At 46.6% G+C, this 16744-nt stretch overlaps 1 protein-coding gene and 1 long non-coding RNA gene across 6 annotated transcripts in view; one reads left to right on the forward strand and one right to left on the reverse strand.

Annotated features, from left to right (window-relative positions):
• PDE8B (phosphodiesterase 8B) overlaps positions 1-16744 on the reverse strand; it is a 309750-nt gene that overhangs the window by 170701 nt on the left and 122305 nt on the right. The window contains exon 1 of one of the 2 annotated variants that reach the window (XM_063963664.1): positions 5096-5404. The exons of the other annotated variant lie outside the window; for it this stretch is intronic. The gene's annotated coding sequence lies outside the window, so the exon portion shown is untranslated. Of the gene's footprint in view, positions 1-5095; positions 5405-16744 lie in introns of those variants that run through there. 2 annotated transcript variants of the gene reach the window in all.
• The window catches only part of LOC135058002 (uncharacterized), a 271949-nt gene continuing 260665 nt past the window's right edge, over positions 5461-16744 (forward strand). For all 4 annotated transcript variants that reach the window (XR_010244522.1, XR_010244528.1, XR_010244534.1 and 1 more), the window contains exon 1: positions 5461-5549. This is a non-coding gene — a long non-coding RNA (uncharacterized LOC135058002). The remainder of the gene's footprint in view (positions 5550-16744) is intronic.

Here is a 16744-nt window from a genome sequence, read left to right on the forward strand (position 1 = left end):
GACACTCCTGTTTGCAGGAAATGCAGGAATCGACCGAGTTGAAATTTCTTCGTGGGGCCTTCCTGGCCTCACACCACTCAACATATTTTCGCCACATGTGGTGATAATGTTGTGCGGTCACCTCCTTTCTGGCTTTGACCAGGGTAGGAATGACCTCTTCCGGAATGCCTTTTTCCCTTAGGATCCGGCGTTCCACCGCCATGCCGTCAAACGCAGCTGCGGTAAGTCTTGGAACAGACATGGTACTTGCTGAAACAAGTCCCTTCTTAGCGGCAGAGGCCATAAGTCCTCTGTGAGCATCTCTTGAAGTTCCGGGTACCAAGTCCTTCTTGGCCAATCCGGAGCCATGAGTATAGTTCTTACTCCTCTACGTCTTATAATTCTCAGTACCTTAGGTATGAAAAGCAGAGGATGGAACACATACACCGACTGGTACATCCATGGTGTTACCAGAACGTCCACAGCTATTGCCTGAGGGTCTCTTAACCTGGCGCAATACCTGTCCCGTTTTTTGTTCAGACGGGACGCCATCATGTCCACCTTTGGTATTTCCCAACGGTTTACAATCATGTGGAAAACTTCCCGATGAAGTTTCCACTCTGCCGGGTGGAGGTCGTGCCTGCTGAGGAAGTCTGCTTCCCAGTTTCCATTCCCGGAATGAAACACTGCTGACAGTGCTATCACATGATTTTCCGCCCAGCGAAAAGTCCTTGCAGTTTTTGCCATTGCCCTCCTGCTTCTTGTGCCGCCCTGTCTATTTACGTGGGCGACTGCCGTGATGTTTTTCCCACTGGATCAATACCGGCTGACCTTGAAGCAGAGGTCTTGCTAAGCTTAGAGTATTATAAATTTACCCTTAGCTCCAGTATATTTATGTGGAGAAAAGTCTCCAGACTTGATCACACTCCCTGGAAGTTTTTTCCTTGTGTGACTGCTCCCCAGCCTCTCGGGCTGGCCTCCGTGGTCACCAGCATCCAATCCTGAATGCCGAATCTGCGGCCCTCTAGAAGATGAGCACTCTGTAACCACCACAGGAGAGACACCCTTGTCCTTGGATATAGGGTTATCCGCTGATGCATCTGAAGATGCGATCCGGACCATTTGTCCAGCAGATCCCACTGAAAAATTCTTGCGTGAAATCTGCCGAATGGAATTGCTTCGTAGGAAGTCACCATCTTTACCAGGACCCTTGTGCAATGATGCACTGATTTTAGGAGGTTCCTGACTAGCTCGGATAACTCCCTGGCTTTCTCTTCCGGGAGAAACACCTTTTTCTGGACTGTGTCCAGAATCATCCCTAGGCACAGCAGACTTGTCGTCGGGATCAGCTGCGATTTTGGAATATTTAGAATCCACCCGTGCTGTTGTAGCAGTATCCGAGATAGTGCTACTCCGACCTCCAACTGTTCCCTGGACTTTGCCCTTATCAGGAGATCGTCCAAGTAAGGGATAATTAAGACGCCTTTTCTTCGAAGAAGAATCATCATTTCGGCCATTACCTTGGTAAAGACCCGGGGTGCCGTGGACAATCCAAACGGCAGCGTCTGAAACTGATAGTGACAGTTCTGTACCACGAACCTGAGGTACCCTTAGTGAGAAGGGCAAATTTTGGACATGGAGGTAAGCATCCCTGATGTCTCGGGACACTATATAGTCCCCTTCTTCCTGGTTCGTTATCACTGCTCTGAGTGACTCCATCTTGATTTGAACCTTTGTAAGTGTTCAAATTTTTTTAGATTTAGAATAGGTCTCACCTAGCCTTCTGGCTTCAGTACCACAATATAATGTGGAATAATACCCCTTTTCTTGTTGTAGGAGGGGTAATTTGATTATCACCTGCTGGGAATACAGCTTGTGAATTGTTTCCCATACTGCCTCCTTGTCGGAGGGAGACCTTGGTAAACCAGACTTCAGGAGCCTGCGAAGGGGAAACGTCTCGACATTCCAATCTGTACCCCTGGGATACTACATGTAGGATCCAGGGGTCCTGTACGGTCCCAGCGTCATGCTGAGAGCTTGGCAGAAGCGGTGGAACGCTTCTGTTCCTGGGAATGGGCTGCCTGCTGCAGTCTTCTTCCCTTTCCTCTATCCCTGGGCAGATATGACTCTTATAGGGACGAAAGGACTGAGGCTGAAAAGACGGTGTCTTTTTCTGCAGAGATATGACTTAGGGTAAAAAACGGTGGATTTTCCAGCAGTTGCCGTGGCCACCAGGTCCGATGGACCGACCCCAAATAACTCCTCTTCCTTTATACGGCAATACACCTTTGTGCCGTTTGGAATCTGCATCACCTGACCACTGTCGTGTCCATAAACATCTTCTGGCAGATATGGACATCGCACTTACTCTTGATGCCAGAGTGCAAATATCCCTCTGTGCATCTCGCATATATAGAAAATGCATCCTTTAAATGCTCTATAGTCAATAAAATACTGTCCCTGTCAAGGGTATCAATATTTTTAGTCAGGGAATCCGACCAAGCCACCCCAGCTCTGCACATCCAGGCTGAGGCGATCGCTGGTCGCAGTATAACACCAGTATGTGTGTATATACTTTTTATGATATTTTCCAGCCTCCTGTCAGCTGGCTCCTTGAGGGCGGCCCTATCTATAGACGGTACCGCCACTTGTTTTGATAAGCGTGTGAGCGCCTTATCCACCCTAAGGGGTGTTTCCCAACGCGCCCTAACTTCTGGCGGGAAAGGGTATACCGCCCATAATTTTCTATCGGGGGGAACCCACGCCTCATCACACACTTCATTTAATTTATCTGATTCAGGAAAAACTACGGTAGTTTTTTCACATAATACCCTCTTTTGTGGTACTTGTAGTATCAGAAATATGTAACACCTCCTTCATTGCCCTTAACGTGTGGCCCTAATAAGGAATACGTTTGTTTATTCACCGTCGACACTGGATTCAGTGTCCCTGTCTGTGTCTGTGTCGACCGACTAAAGTAAACAGGCGTTTTAAAACCCCTGACGGTGTTTTTGAGACGTCTGGACCGGTACTAATTGTTTGTCGGCCGTCTCATGTCGTCAACCGACTTGGCGCGTGTTGACATTATCACGTAATTCCCTAAATAAGCCATCCATTCCGGTGTCGACTCCCTAGAGAGTGACATCACCATTACAGGCAATTGCTCCGCCTCTTCACCAACATCGTCCTCATACATGTCGACACACACGTACCGACACACAGCACACACACAGGGAATGCTCTGATAGAGGACAGGACCTACTAGCCCTTTGGAGAGACAGAGGGAGAGTTTGCCAGCACACACCAAAAACGCTATAATTATATAGGGACAACCTTATATAAGTGTTTTCCCTTATAGCATCTTTTTTATATATTTCTAACGCCAAATTAGTGCCCCCCCCTCTCTGTTTTAACCCTGTTTCTGTAGTGCAGTGCAGGGGAGAGCCTGGGAGCCTTCCCTCCAGCCTTTCTGTGAGGGAAAATGGCGCTGTGTGCTGAGGAGATAGGCCCCGCCCCTTTTTCGGCGGCCTCGTCTCCCGCTCTTAACGGATTCTGGCAGGGGTTAAATATCTCCATATAGCCCCCGGAGGCTATATGTGAGGTATTTTTAGCCAAAAAAGGTTTTCATTGCCTCCCAGGGCGCCCCCCTCCCAGCGCCCTGCACCCTCAGTGACTGCCGTGTGAAGTGTGCTGAGAGGAAATGGCGCACAGCTGCAGTGCTGTGCGCTACCTTAAGAAGACTGAGGAGTCTTCATGCCGCCGATTCTGGACCTTCTTCTTGTTTCAGCATCTGCAAGGGGGCCGGCGGCGAGGCTCCGGTGACCATCCAGGCTGTACCTGTGATCGTCCCTCTGGAGCTAATGTCCAGTAGCCAAAGAAGCCAATCCATCCTGCACGCAGGTGAGTTCACTTCTTCTCCCCTAAGTCCCTCGTTGCAGTGATCCTGTTGCCAGCAGGACTCACTGTAAAATAAAAAACCTAAGCTAAACTTTTCTAAGCAGCTCTTTAGGAGAGCCACCTAGATTGCACCCTTCTCGGCCGGGCACAAAAATCTAACTGAGGCTTGGAGGAGGGTCATAGGGGGAGGAGCCAGTGCACACCACCTGATCCTAAAGCTTTACTTTTTGTGCCCTGTCTCCTGCGGAGCCGCTATTCCCCATGGTCCTTTCAGGAACCCCAGCATCCACTAGGACGATAGAGAAAAAATGATAGAAAGCAAGTTTTTTTGAGCAAAATAAATGCTCTCATTAAATTTGGGGTACATGAAAATGGGTATAAGTATATATTTGGGTCATTTTGGGTACTTTAAAAAAAGTGGAAAAAGACCGATTACTCCCACCTGCAAGCCTAAAAACATCTGTCCCACTCATAAAGCACCCCAATATACCTGTCCCATACCTTGAACCCCAATTTCCATCACTTTGAACTTTTTCACCCCAAAAATGACATGTAATTATTGGCCAATTAAAAATAATTAAAAACTTCAACGTGCCTAATTAGTCATTAAGGGGGGTGTCCCAGGAGTTCTGGACCATATCCAAACATTTTTACCTTAAAATAGTGACTTTTTCCAACTTTTCACCTGCTTCAGAGCAGGTGAAGTGAAATTAGTGAAAAAATGATCACCGATAAATTTTCACAGAAAATTGAATAGGCTGTAATTGCGTTTTGCGGGAAAAGTCAGTTTTTTCGCGCGAAAACCAGACTTTTCACGTGAAAAGTTCGTTATCGCTGCTAATTGAATATACCCCTAAGTCTGACGAGTGCCGCCGTTCTTCTTTTGCACTGGGGATTTTGGAGTGCCGGGTCTGCGTTGGATTCTATATATATATATATATATATATATATATATATATACACACACATATATATATATATATATATATGCATACATACATATATATATACACACACACATATATATATATATATATATATATATATATATATACACACACACATATATATATATATATATACATATATATATATACACATATATACACATACATATATATACACACATATATATATATACATATATATATATATATATATATATATATATGTTATATACACACATCCCCTACAGCATTACATTGAGCAAGTCACTTACAATTTGTGATTGACAGGTCCTCCTGGTGAGATGCAATTATGCAGTGTCAGTTTGGGCCATTCGTCCTAGGAGGAGCACTTGTGCATAACGCTCATCAACGGCAGGTACAGAAGGAGAGAGAGAGCAGGCTAGTGCGAGTGCTGCGTGACGTCACATGCGCGCATACAGGGGATCGCCGGGCAAGTTCAAATTTATTGGTTATTTAGGGAGATGAGGTGGAGCACAGCAGGAGAAGGCAGCCTCCTATCGGTGCGCACCAGGACCACCCCGGCGCCTGACACTCACCGCCTGGCGCCGCCTACCCTGTACTTCCTGACTTCTCCGTCTGGACTGGCGCTAGCGTGATGACATCATTACGTCAGCGCCGATCGCTCAGTGCACAGACGGAGGAGAGACTGATCCAGGAACCACGGAACGCCGCCTGTCAGTGAGCGCTGGCTGCAGAAAAAAAACGGTACAATCGGTACAAAAGTTTTTAACCGGTACAGACCGTTAAAAAACGGTACTGTACCGGCTAAATCGGTACAGTTGGAGGCTATGCACTATTCTTTTGAAAACACTGCTTAAATACACACACATCATATAACATGTGCATGAGCAATGCAAAAAAAAAAAACTCACCCTCAGCTTCAGATGTGAATCCACAATCCTCCAATCACAATGCTAGCTAGTGCTGGCATCCACAACTGATACAGCTACTGACAGGTGTATATGCTTCACTATGCGGTCTTGCTTCTGGGCTTAATTCAGATTCAGTTGAAGTTTTGTGAAAAAATCGCAAAACTATTACTTTTTTTTTTAACATACGGGGGGTCGCCCAGCACAGGGAAAGGCTGCCCCGCATGCTGGGTTCTGCACCCCCCCAGCTCACATGCGAGGGCATCGCTATACAGAGATGCACTCGCATGATCAAGGTAGCCCCCTGCCTACGCAGCCTAGCAGTCGGAGGGCCGCCATATTTTGGGTCGTAGCAGCTGTGTGTGACGTCATGAAGTTGCTGCAGCTATGGTTGCAGGTGATAGTCAATATATGACAAATTGGATGTGACAGAAATAATGCCCACAATGATTGGACAGATCTAACGATTGGACATATCCTTATGGTCCTCAATCGATTGTTTCAAATCTTCCTAAACTGCAATTTATGAGACTTTGCAAAACTGCTCTAATAAATCTCTTTTTATGAAGAATTTCACAAATATGAAAAATACATTATTGGAAAAAGGCTATAGGTCTCAAATTGTGCATAGAGCAATTGATGAGGTAAGGATGATGGAAAGACAAACATAGACATCAAAGAGAGCTCAAAGACACATGATCAGCGTTTTGAGTTAGCCTTTGAGACATCAAGCAACATAAGGACACAGTCCATTTTTAAGAAAAACTGGAACCTGTTATAAAAAGATCCTGCTCTCTAGAAAATGTTATCAGAACAACCAATGTTAAAACTCTTTAGTCAGAAATACATTTCACAGTGTAGAGAAGTACTATATATGCCTAGACATAAAGGTTTCTTTATGTGTGGAGATTGCAGTATGTGTACTGTAGGTCCTGTGATTGTGGAAAAAGCTAATTTACTGGATGGTCACAGTCATAAGATTTAAATGCTATTGCATGGAATACAGATATGTTACATATATTATATAATGTATGCGTGGTCCTGTTTATTGTGTAAAAACGACTCAGTCATTGAAGGTCAGACTTTCAGAACATGTCCAGAATAGCAAATAAGGACTTTATAATCATCCACTATCATTATATTTTAAGGAGAAACATAATAGCTCTATCAAAAATATTAAGCATTTCTGGGGCATAGCTGCTATTCAAGATGATTGAATTAATAATAACGATACCAAGCTAGCTAGAAGTGAAATGAGATGGATTAACAATCTTAATTCCTTGGCCCCTCATGGGTAAAAGCACACCTTCGAAAATAAGCGGTTTCTGTAGACCACTTTTTGGTAAATAGTCTGTATAAGTAAGAACCCTGTGGTGCCCCACTGTTATATTTACCCCTGATACAGGAGAGGAGGGGGTGGAATAGGGAGAGTCATTACGTTATGGTTTAAAGCAGGGGTGGCCAACCAGTCAGAGACAAAGAGCCACGAAATCTTGTTAGGTACATCAAAGAACCGACTTCGAGCCGAAGGCGCACTTGCATAAATGGGGTGTGATCTTGTGCCTGCTAGGCCACGCCCCTGGTATAAAATACATTAAAAAAAGCCAGATCCAACATAAAATACAATGAAAGAGCCACTTCTACATCAAATAATTGAAAAAGCCAGATCCGTATAAAATATTTCTCTATCGTCCTAAGTGGATGCTGGGGTTCCTGAAAGGACCATGGGGAATAGCGGCTCCGCAGGAGACAGGGCACAAAAGTAAAGCTTTTACAGGTCAGGTGGTGTGTACTGGCTCCTCCCCCTATGACCCTCCTCCAGACTCCAGTTAGATTTTTGTGCCCGGCCGAGAAGGGTGCAATTCTAGGTGGCTCTCATAAAGAGCTGCTTAGAGAGTTTAGCTTAGGTTTTTTATTTTACAGTGATTCCTGCTGGCAACAGGATCACTGCAACGAGGGACAGAGGGGAGAAGAAGTGAACTCACCTGCGTGCAGGATGGATTGGCTTCTTGGCTACTGGACATGAAGCTCCAGAGGGACGATCACAGGTACAGCCTGGATGGTCACCGGAGCCACGCCGCCGGCCCCCTCACAGATGCTGAAGCAAGAAGAGGTCCAGAATCGGCGGCTGAAGACTCCTGCAGTCTTCTTAAGGTAGCGCACAGCACTGCAGCTGTGCGCCATTTTCCTCTCAGCACACTTCACACGGCAGTCACTGAGGGTGCAGGGCGCTGGGAGGGGGGCGCCCTGGGAGGCAAATGAAAACCTTTAAAAAGGCTAAAAATACCTCACATATAGCCCCAGAGGCTATATGGAGATATTTACCCCTGCCTAAATGTACTAAATAGCGGGAGACGAGCCCGCCGAAAAAGGGGCGGGGCCTATCTCCTCAGCACACGGCGCCATTTTCTGTCACAGCTCCGCTGGTCAGGAAGGCTCCCAGGTCTCTCCCCTGCACTGCACTACAGAAACAGGGTATAACAGAGAGGGGGGGCAAAATAAATGGCAATATATATTAATATAAAAGCAGCTATAAGGGAGCACTTAATCATAAGGCTATCCCTGTCATATATAGCGCTTTTTGGTGTGTGCTGGCAGACTCTCCCTCTGTCTCCCCAAAGGGCTAGTGGGTCCTGTCTTCGTATAGAGCATTCCCTGTGTGTCTGCTGTGTGTCGGTACGTGTGTGTCGACATGTATGAGGACGTTATTGGTGTGGAGGCGGAGCAATTGCCAAATATGAGGATGTCACCTCCTAGGGGGTCGACACCAGAATGGATGCCTTTATTTGTGGAATTACGGGATAGCGTCAACTCGCTTAAGCAGTCGTTTGCCGACATGAGGCGGCCGGACACTCAATTAGTGCCTGTCCAGGCGCCTCAAACACCGTCAGGGGCTGTAAAACGCCCCTTGCCTCAGTCGGTCGACACAGACCCAGACACAGGCACTGATTCCGGTGGTGAAGGTGACGAATCAACCGTATTTTCCAGTAGGGCCACACGTTATATGATTTTGGCAATAAAGGAGATGTTACATTTAGCTGATACTACAGGTACCACTAAACAGGGTATTATGTGGGGTGTGAAAAAAACTACCAGTAGTTTTTACCGAATCAGAAGAATTAAATGACGTGTGTGATGAAGCGTGGGGTGCCCCGATAAAAAACTGCTAATTTCAAAGAAGTTATTGGCTTTATACCCTTTCCCGCCAGAGGTTAGGGAGCGCTGGGAAACACCTCCTAGGGTGGACAAAGCGCTAACACGCTTATCAAAACAAGTGGCGTTACCCTCTCCTGAGACGGCCGCACTTAAAGATCCATCAGATAGGAGGATGGAAAATATCCAAAAAGGTATATACACACATGCAGGTGTTATACTACGACCAGCTATTGCGACTGCCTGGATGTGCAGTGCTGGGGTAGTTTGGTCAGAGTCCCTGATCGAAAATATTGATACCCTGGACAGGGACAATATTTTACTGTCGTTAGAACAAATAAAGGATGCATTTCTTTATATGCGTGATGCACAGGGAGATATCTGCACACTGGCATCACGGGTAAGTGCTATGTCCATTTCGGCCAGAAGAGCTTTATGGACACGACAGTGGACAGGCGATGCGTAGAGGAGTTATTTGGGGTCGGTCTATCGGATTTGGTGGCCACGGCTACGGCCGGGAAATCCACCTTTCTACCTCAAGTCACTCCCCAACAGAAAAAGGCACCGACCTTTCAACCGCAGCCCTTTCGTTCCTTTAAAAATAAGAGAGCAAAGGGCTATTCATATCTGCCACGAGGCAGAGGACGAGGGAAGAGACAGCAACAGGCAGCTCCTTCCCAGGAACAGAAGCCCTCCCCGGCTTCTACAAAAGCCTCAGCATGACGCTGGGGCTTCGCAAGCGGACTCGGGGGCGGTAGGCGGTCGTCTCAAGAATTACAGCGCGCAGTGGGCTCACTCGCAGGTAAATCCCTGGATCCTGCAGATAATATCTCAGGGGTACAGGTTGAAATTAGAGACAGAGCCACCTCGCCGTTTCCTGAAGTCTGCTTTACCAACGTCCCCCTCAGAAAGGGAGACGGTTTTGGAAGCCATTCACAAGCTGTATTCTCAGCAGGTGATAGTCAAGGTACCTCTTCTACAACAAGGGAAGGGGTATTATTCCACTCTTTTTGTGGTACCGAAGCCGGATGGCTCGGTAAGGCCTATTCTAAATCTGAAGTCCTTGAACCTGTACATAAAGAAGTTCAAGTTCAAGATGGAGTCACTCAGAGCAGTGATAGCGAACCTGGAAGAAGGGGACTTTATGGTATCCTTGGACATCAAGGATGCGTATCTCCACGTTCCAATTACCCCTCACACCAGGGGTACCTCAGGTTCGTTGTACAAAACTGTCACTATCAGTTTCAGACGCTGCCGTTTGGTTTGTCCACGGCACCTCGGGTCTTTACAAAGGTAATGGCCGAGATAATATTTCTTCTTCGAAGAAAAGGCGTATTAATTATCCCATACTTGGACGATCTCCTAATAAGGGCAAGGTCCAGAGAACAGCTAGAGATGGGTTTAGCACTATCTCAAGAGGTGCTAAAGCAGCACGGATGGATTCTGAATATTCCAAAATCCCAATTAATGCCGACAACTCGTCTGCTGTTCCTGGGGATGATTCTGGACACAGTTCAGAAAAAGGTTTTTCTTCCCGAAGAAAAAGCCAAGGAGTTATCTGACCTGGTCAGGAACCTCCTAAAACCAGGAAAGGTGTCTGTACATCAATGCACAAGAGTCCTGGGAAAAAATGGTAGCTTCTTACGAAGCAATCCCTTTCGGCAGATTCCATGCAAAGGGATCTGTTGGACAAATGGTCAGGGTCGCATCTTCAGATGCACCTGCGGATAACCCTGTCGCCGAGGACAAGGGTATCCCTTCTGTGGTGGTTGCAGGAGGCTCATCTATTGGAGGGCCGCAGATTCGGCATGCAGGATTGGATCCTGGTGACCACGGATGCCAGCCTGAGAGGCTGGGGAGCAGTCACACAGGGAAGAAATTTCCAGGGAGTGTGGTCGAGCCTGAAAAAGTCTCTTCACATAAGCATTCTGGAACTAAGAGCAATCTACAATGCTCTAAGCCAGGCGGAACCTCTGCTTCAAGGAAGACCGGTGTTGATCCAGTCGGACAACATCACGGCAGTCGCCCATGTAAACAGACAGGGCGGCACAAGAAGCAGGAGGGCAATGGCAGAAGCTGCCAGGATCCTTCGCTGGGCGGAGAATCACGTGATAGCACTGTCAGCAGTATTCATCCCGGGCGTGGACAACTGGGAAGCAGACTTCCTCAGCAGACACGACCTTCACCCGGGAGAGTGGGGACTTCATCCAGAAGTTTTCCACATGCTATTAAACCGTTGGGTAAAACCAATGGTGGACATGATGGCGTCTCGCCTCAACAAAACACTGGACAGATATTGCGCCAGGTCAAGAGATCCGCAGGCAATAGCTGTGGACGCGCTGGTAACACCTTGGGTGTACCAGTCGGTATATGTGTTTCCTCCTCTGCCTCTCATACCAAAGGTATTGAGGATTATACGGCAAAGAGGAGTAAGACTAGTGGCTCCGGATTGGCCAAGAAGGACTTGGTACCCGGAACTTCAAGAGATGGTCACGGACGATCCGTGGCCTCTACTTCTGAGAAGGGACCTGCTTCAGCAGGGTCCTTGTCTTTTTCAAGACTTACCGCGGCTGCGTTTGACGGCATGGCGTTTGAATGCCAGATCCTAAAAGGAAAAGGCATTCCGGAAGAAGTCATTCCTACCTTGATAAAGGCAAGGAAGGAAGTCACCGCGAAGCATTATCGCCGTATTTGGCGAAAATATGTTGCGTGGTGCGAGCAGCGGAGTGCTCCGATGGAGGAATTTCAACTGGGTCGTTTTCCTACATTTCCTGCAATCAGGATTGTCTATGGGTCTCAAATTGGGATCTATTAAGGTTCAAATTTCGGCCATATCAATATTCTTCCAAAAAGAATTGGCCTCAGTCCCTGAGGTCCAGATTTTTATCAAAGGAGTACTGCATATACAGCCTCCTGTGGTGCCTAAGGTGGCACCGTGGGATCTAAATGTAGTTTTAGATTTCCTCAAATCCAATTGGTTTGAACCACTAAAGAATGTGGATTTGAAATATCTCACATGGAAAGTGACTATGTTACTGGCCCTGGCTTCGGCCGGGAGAGTATCTGAACTGGCGGCTTTGTTTTATAAAAGCCCTTATTTAATTTTCCATTCGACATAGGGCAGAGCGGCGGACGCGTCCGCATTTTCTCCCTAAGGTGGTATCAGCGTTTCACCTGAACCAGCCTATTGTAGTGCCTGCGGCTACAGACGACTTGAAGGACTCCAAGTTGTTGGACGTTGTCAGAGCCTTAAAAATATACATTTAAAGGACGGCTGGAGTCAGAAAATCTGACTCGCTGTTTATACTGTATGCACCCAACAAGTTGGGTGCACCTGCTTCTAAGCAGTCGATTGCTCGTTGGATTTGTAACAAAATTCAACTTGTACATTCTGTGGCAGGCCTGCCACAGCCTAAATCTGTTAAGGCCCATTCCGCAAGGAAGGTGGGCTCATCTTGGGCGCCTGCCCGAGGGGTCTCGGCATTACAACTCTGCCGAGCAGCTACGTGGTCAGGGGAGAACACGTTTGTAAATTTTTACAAATTTGATACCCTGGCAAAGGAGGACCTGGAGTTCTCTCATTCGGTGCTGCAGAGTCATCCGCACTCTCCCGCCCGTTTGGGAGCTTTGGTATAATCCCCATGGTCCTTTCAGGAACCCCAGCATCCACTTAGGACGATAGAGAAAATAAGAATTTACTTACCGATAATTCTATTTCTCGGAGTCCGTAGTGGATGCTGGGCGCCCATCCCAAGTGCGGATTATCTGCAATACTTGTACATAGTTATTGTTAACTAATTCGGGTTATTGTTTAGGAAGCCATCTTTCAGAGGCTCCTCTGTTATCATACTGTTAACTGGGTTTAGATCACAAGTTGTACGGTGTGATTGGTGTGGCTGGTATGAGTCTTACCCGGGATTCAAAATCCTCCCTTATTGTGTACGCTCGTCCGGGCACAGTACCTAACTGGAGTCTGGAGGAGGGTCATAGGGGGAGGAGCCAGTACACACCACCTGACCTGTAAAAGCTTTACTTTTGTGCCCTGTCTCCTGCGGAGCCGCTATTCCCCATGGTCCTTTCAGGAACCCCAGCATCCACTACGGACTCCGAGAAATAGAATTATCGGTAAGTAAATTCTTATTATTGAAACGCCAGATTCATATAATACACTTCACTTCCCCCATGTGTCACTCCAGCCAGCACCCGCCTGCGTCACTCCAGCCAGCTCCCCCATGTTCTCAGTCTACGTAGTGCTGCTGCATGTCTGGCTGGAGTGCAGCGGTTTACAGATCTCTTGTGGTCACGTGACTTTGAGTGTTGGGAGCCACATTTGAATGAAGAAAGAGCCGCATGTGGCTCAAGAGCCACGCATTGGCCACAACTGGTTTAAAGTATATAACCTATTCTGCTGCCCTAAGCTGCGAAGCATGGTGACAGTCTGGGCAAAGCTGCGCGTGGGGACGATCCAGGACAATCTTCCATATGCTTAAAAAACAGCTCGTGGCCCAGCGGGAAGGATCCGGGGACCCCAACAGAAGAGTTGTGTAGGGGCTGGAGAGGACGGTTGGCGCGCGCGGTGGTGACGCAGTGACAGAGAAAAGGGACCGGCAGCGCTGTTCAGCTCCAGTGAGCGAGGATAAGAGTTTGATTATTATCCCCTTCTGAAGCACCTGCTCGCAGCCAGTCTCCGGTGGCGGCTGGTGATCGAAGCATGGAAGCAGCAGCCCGTAGGAGAGATCCCCAGCAGTGACCGAGGTACAGGCGGATTCTGCCCCGAAAGGTGGACCCAGGGCGGGACTTCAAGTGCTAAGAATCAGAGTGCTCCATCTACTAACTGGGAGCGGAGGAGGAGACTGGGCGGCATCAGGCAAGAGTAACAGTGGCAGAGTGAGGTACAGAGGCGGAGATTGGTAGGCGGCACTCCCGCCCGGAGCAGCACACTGCAGGAGAAGTGAGTGAATCGACAGGGGAGAGCGGGAGTTACCCGCATCGGGCTAGCAGCAGCTAATATCGCATAATCCGAAGTTTAATTTCATCGCATCTGATAGAAAGCTGCACAGAGGGTTAACCGTTGCAATATACAAAGAGTTTACGCTGACTGTGGGTTACGTTTAATGCTATTACTTACCAGGAACTTCATGTGCACCAACGTTGTGCCCATCGTAAACTGCGCAGTGTAGACTACATGGGGAGGTGATAGTGCTTGGTATTGTCTCCAATATAGATATACCGGTATATATTGCTAGGGCCTGCTTCATATCATATTCTTTACGTGTCAATTGCTAATTGCAAGTATACCTCGCTGCTACTGTTGAGTGTTAGTAAATTTGTTACATTTATTCTGAAAGTGTTTCACTTCTCTGGAACAGAAACTACTGAGACCACCAGTGTCTGTGAAATAAAACTATAGTTAATTCTTCATTGTATAATTAACTGTTGAGACATACTGTTAAGCTAATTGCTACTAGTATTGAGGTTGTGAAAAACAGACACATATTAAGGGTATCTTCGAATCTCATTTATCAGAAAATAAAGTAAAGAGTTATTTACAGTAAAGTTATCATTGTCCGCAGTGCATTAATACAGGAATAATACTCACCTCCCTGTGAAGATCAGGACGATACAAAAGAAGAGTAGGGTTATCACAAGCTACAGTATACTGACCATCGCACTGACAAAGGGACTCTGTTAGTGGGGTTTAGCTGAGTGTTACAACCCTGTCATTTACTTCTTTCTCTTTATAGTGTTCATACATTGCTCAATACCTGTTATTTAATTATTGAATTATATTATTATATATTATTGTATGTTTCACTGTATACATTTAATATGGAGGTGACTGTATCCTTTCTTTTTCTGTTTATAGATTGCAATAGGTTGATTTATACTGTTTGTCTAGCTTGTTGTCTAGTTAACAACTACAATCAGTCATCTTGCATTTAATGGTATGTTCTTTTTCGGTATAACTTTATCGTCCAGTTACTCTGGGTTGGTCCATCCTGTGGTACCAGCCCTGTGCCCTTCTCATCTCCCACTTCATATGTTCATTCCTCCTTCTTCCCACTCAGCTTCCCCTTCAGTCCTTCTCACATACCACCTTGTACCCAAACACCCCCCAACCCAACCATTTCCCACTGGGTTCAGCTGAAAATGTACCTTGTAAGAGGGAAGAGCCAAGTCTCATTACCCTCTATGTACAACCTCAGACAGGGTGGGAGCTATGAGTGGATCATCTGGATCCCGCCTTGATAAAAGCTGTATAATAACTGTGCAGGTGATGTCTAATGCAGTGGTTCTCAAACTGTGTGCCATGGCTTCCTGGGGTGCCTCGGGACACTTGCAGGGGTGCCCTGGGTTGGTGGTCCTGGACCAATTCAAATTATATATGGTCAATGTAATAGTCAAAACTAGTGTTTGTGGCTTCCAAGCATAAAATATGTGGACAAACAGAAACAAATTTTGTCCCTTACCACACAACTGAACCTAAGGATGACATATAAACACAATTAATATTTCATTTTATATTTCTTTCTAAATTTCTCAATAGTAAACTTTTGGCCTAGGGGTGCCGTGAAAAAAATTCTGATACTCTAGGGCGTCATGATTCAAAAAACTTTGGGAACCACTGGTCTAATGTCTGCGCATGCACAGTAGGTCCGCAGCATAAAGTAAAGCAATCAGATTGGGTATGGTGAGGCTTGTCTCCCCTGTTCCAATACGTATGCAGCCCAGTAAGTCTGGAAATATATTTTTTCCATAGAAGAACATTTAGAAGGTGCTTCATTTATGGGATGGGAGGAGGACATGATCTCCACCAACTCAAACTTAGTACAAAAGAGATACTTTTGTCACAGTGGCTGTGAACCCTTCTGCAAAGCAGGAACAGAACTAAAAGCGCATCCTTTATTTCTTTACAGTATTTCAATAACATCACTCTGCAAAACAATAAATATACAATATATAATAAGAATTTACTTACCGATAATTCTATTTCTCGTAGTCCGTAGTGGATGCTGGGAACTCCGTAAGGACCATGGGGAATAGCGGCTCCGCAGGAGACTGGGCACAAAAGTAAAAGCTTTAGGACTACCTGGTGTGCACTGGCTCCTCCCCCTATGACCCTCCTCCAAGCCTCAGTTAGGATACTGTGCCCGGACGAGCGTACACAATAAGGAAGGATTTTGAATCCCGGGTAAGACTCATACCAGCCACACCAATCACACCGTACAACCTGTGATCTGAACCCAGTTAACAGCATGATAACAGAGGAGCCTCTGAAAAGATGGCTCCCAACAATAATAACACGATTTTTGTAACAATAACTATGTACAAGTATTGCAGACAATCCGCACTTGGGATGGGCGCCCAGCATCCACTACGGACTACGAGAAATAGAATTATCGGTAAGTAAATTCTTATTTTCTCTGACGTCCTAGTGGATGCTGGGAACTCCGTAAGGACCATGGGGATTATACCAAAGCTCCCAAACGGGCGGGAGAGTGCGGATGACTCTGCAGCACCGAATGAGAGAACTCAAGGTCCTCCTCAGCCAGGGTATCAAATTTGTAGAATTTAGCAAACGTGTTTGCCCCTGACCAAGTAGCTGCTCGGCAAAGTTGTAAAGCCGAGACCCCTCGGGCAGCCGCCCAAGATGAGCCCACCTTCCTTGTGGAATGGGCTTTTACAGATTTTGGCTGTGGCATGCCTGCCACAGAATGTGCAAGCTGAATTGTACTACAAATCCAACGAGCAATAGTCTGCTTAGAAGCAGGAGCACCCAGCTTGTTGGGTGCATACAGGATAAACAGCGAGTCAGATTTTCTGACTCCAGCCGTCCTGGAAACATATATTTTCAGGGCCCTGACTACGTCCTGCAAC

Source organism: Pseudophryne corroboree, chromosome 1 (genome assembly GCF_028390025.1).
Source record: "Pseudophryne corroboree isolate aPseCor3 chromosome 1, aPseCor3.hap2, whole genome shotgun sequence".
Lineage (NCBI taxonomy): Eukaryota > Metazoa > Chordata > Amphibia > Anura > Myobatrachidae > Pseudophryne > Pseudophryne corroboree.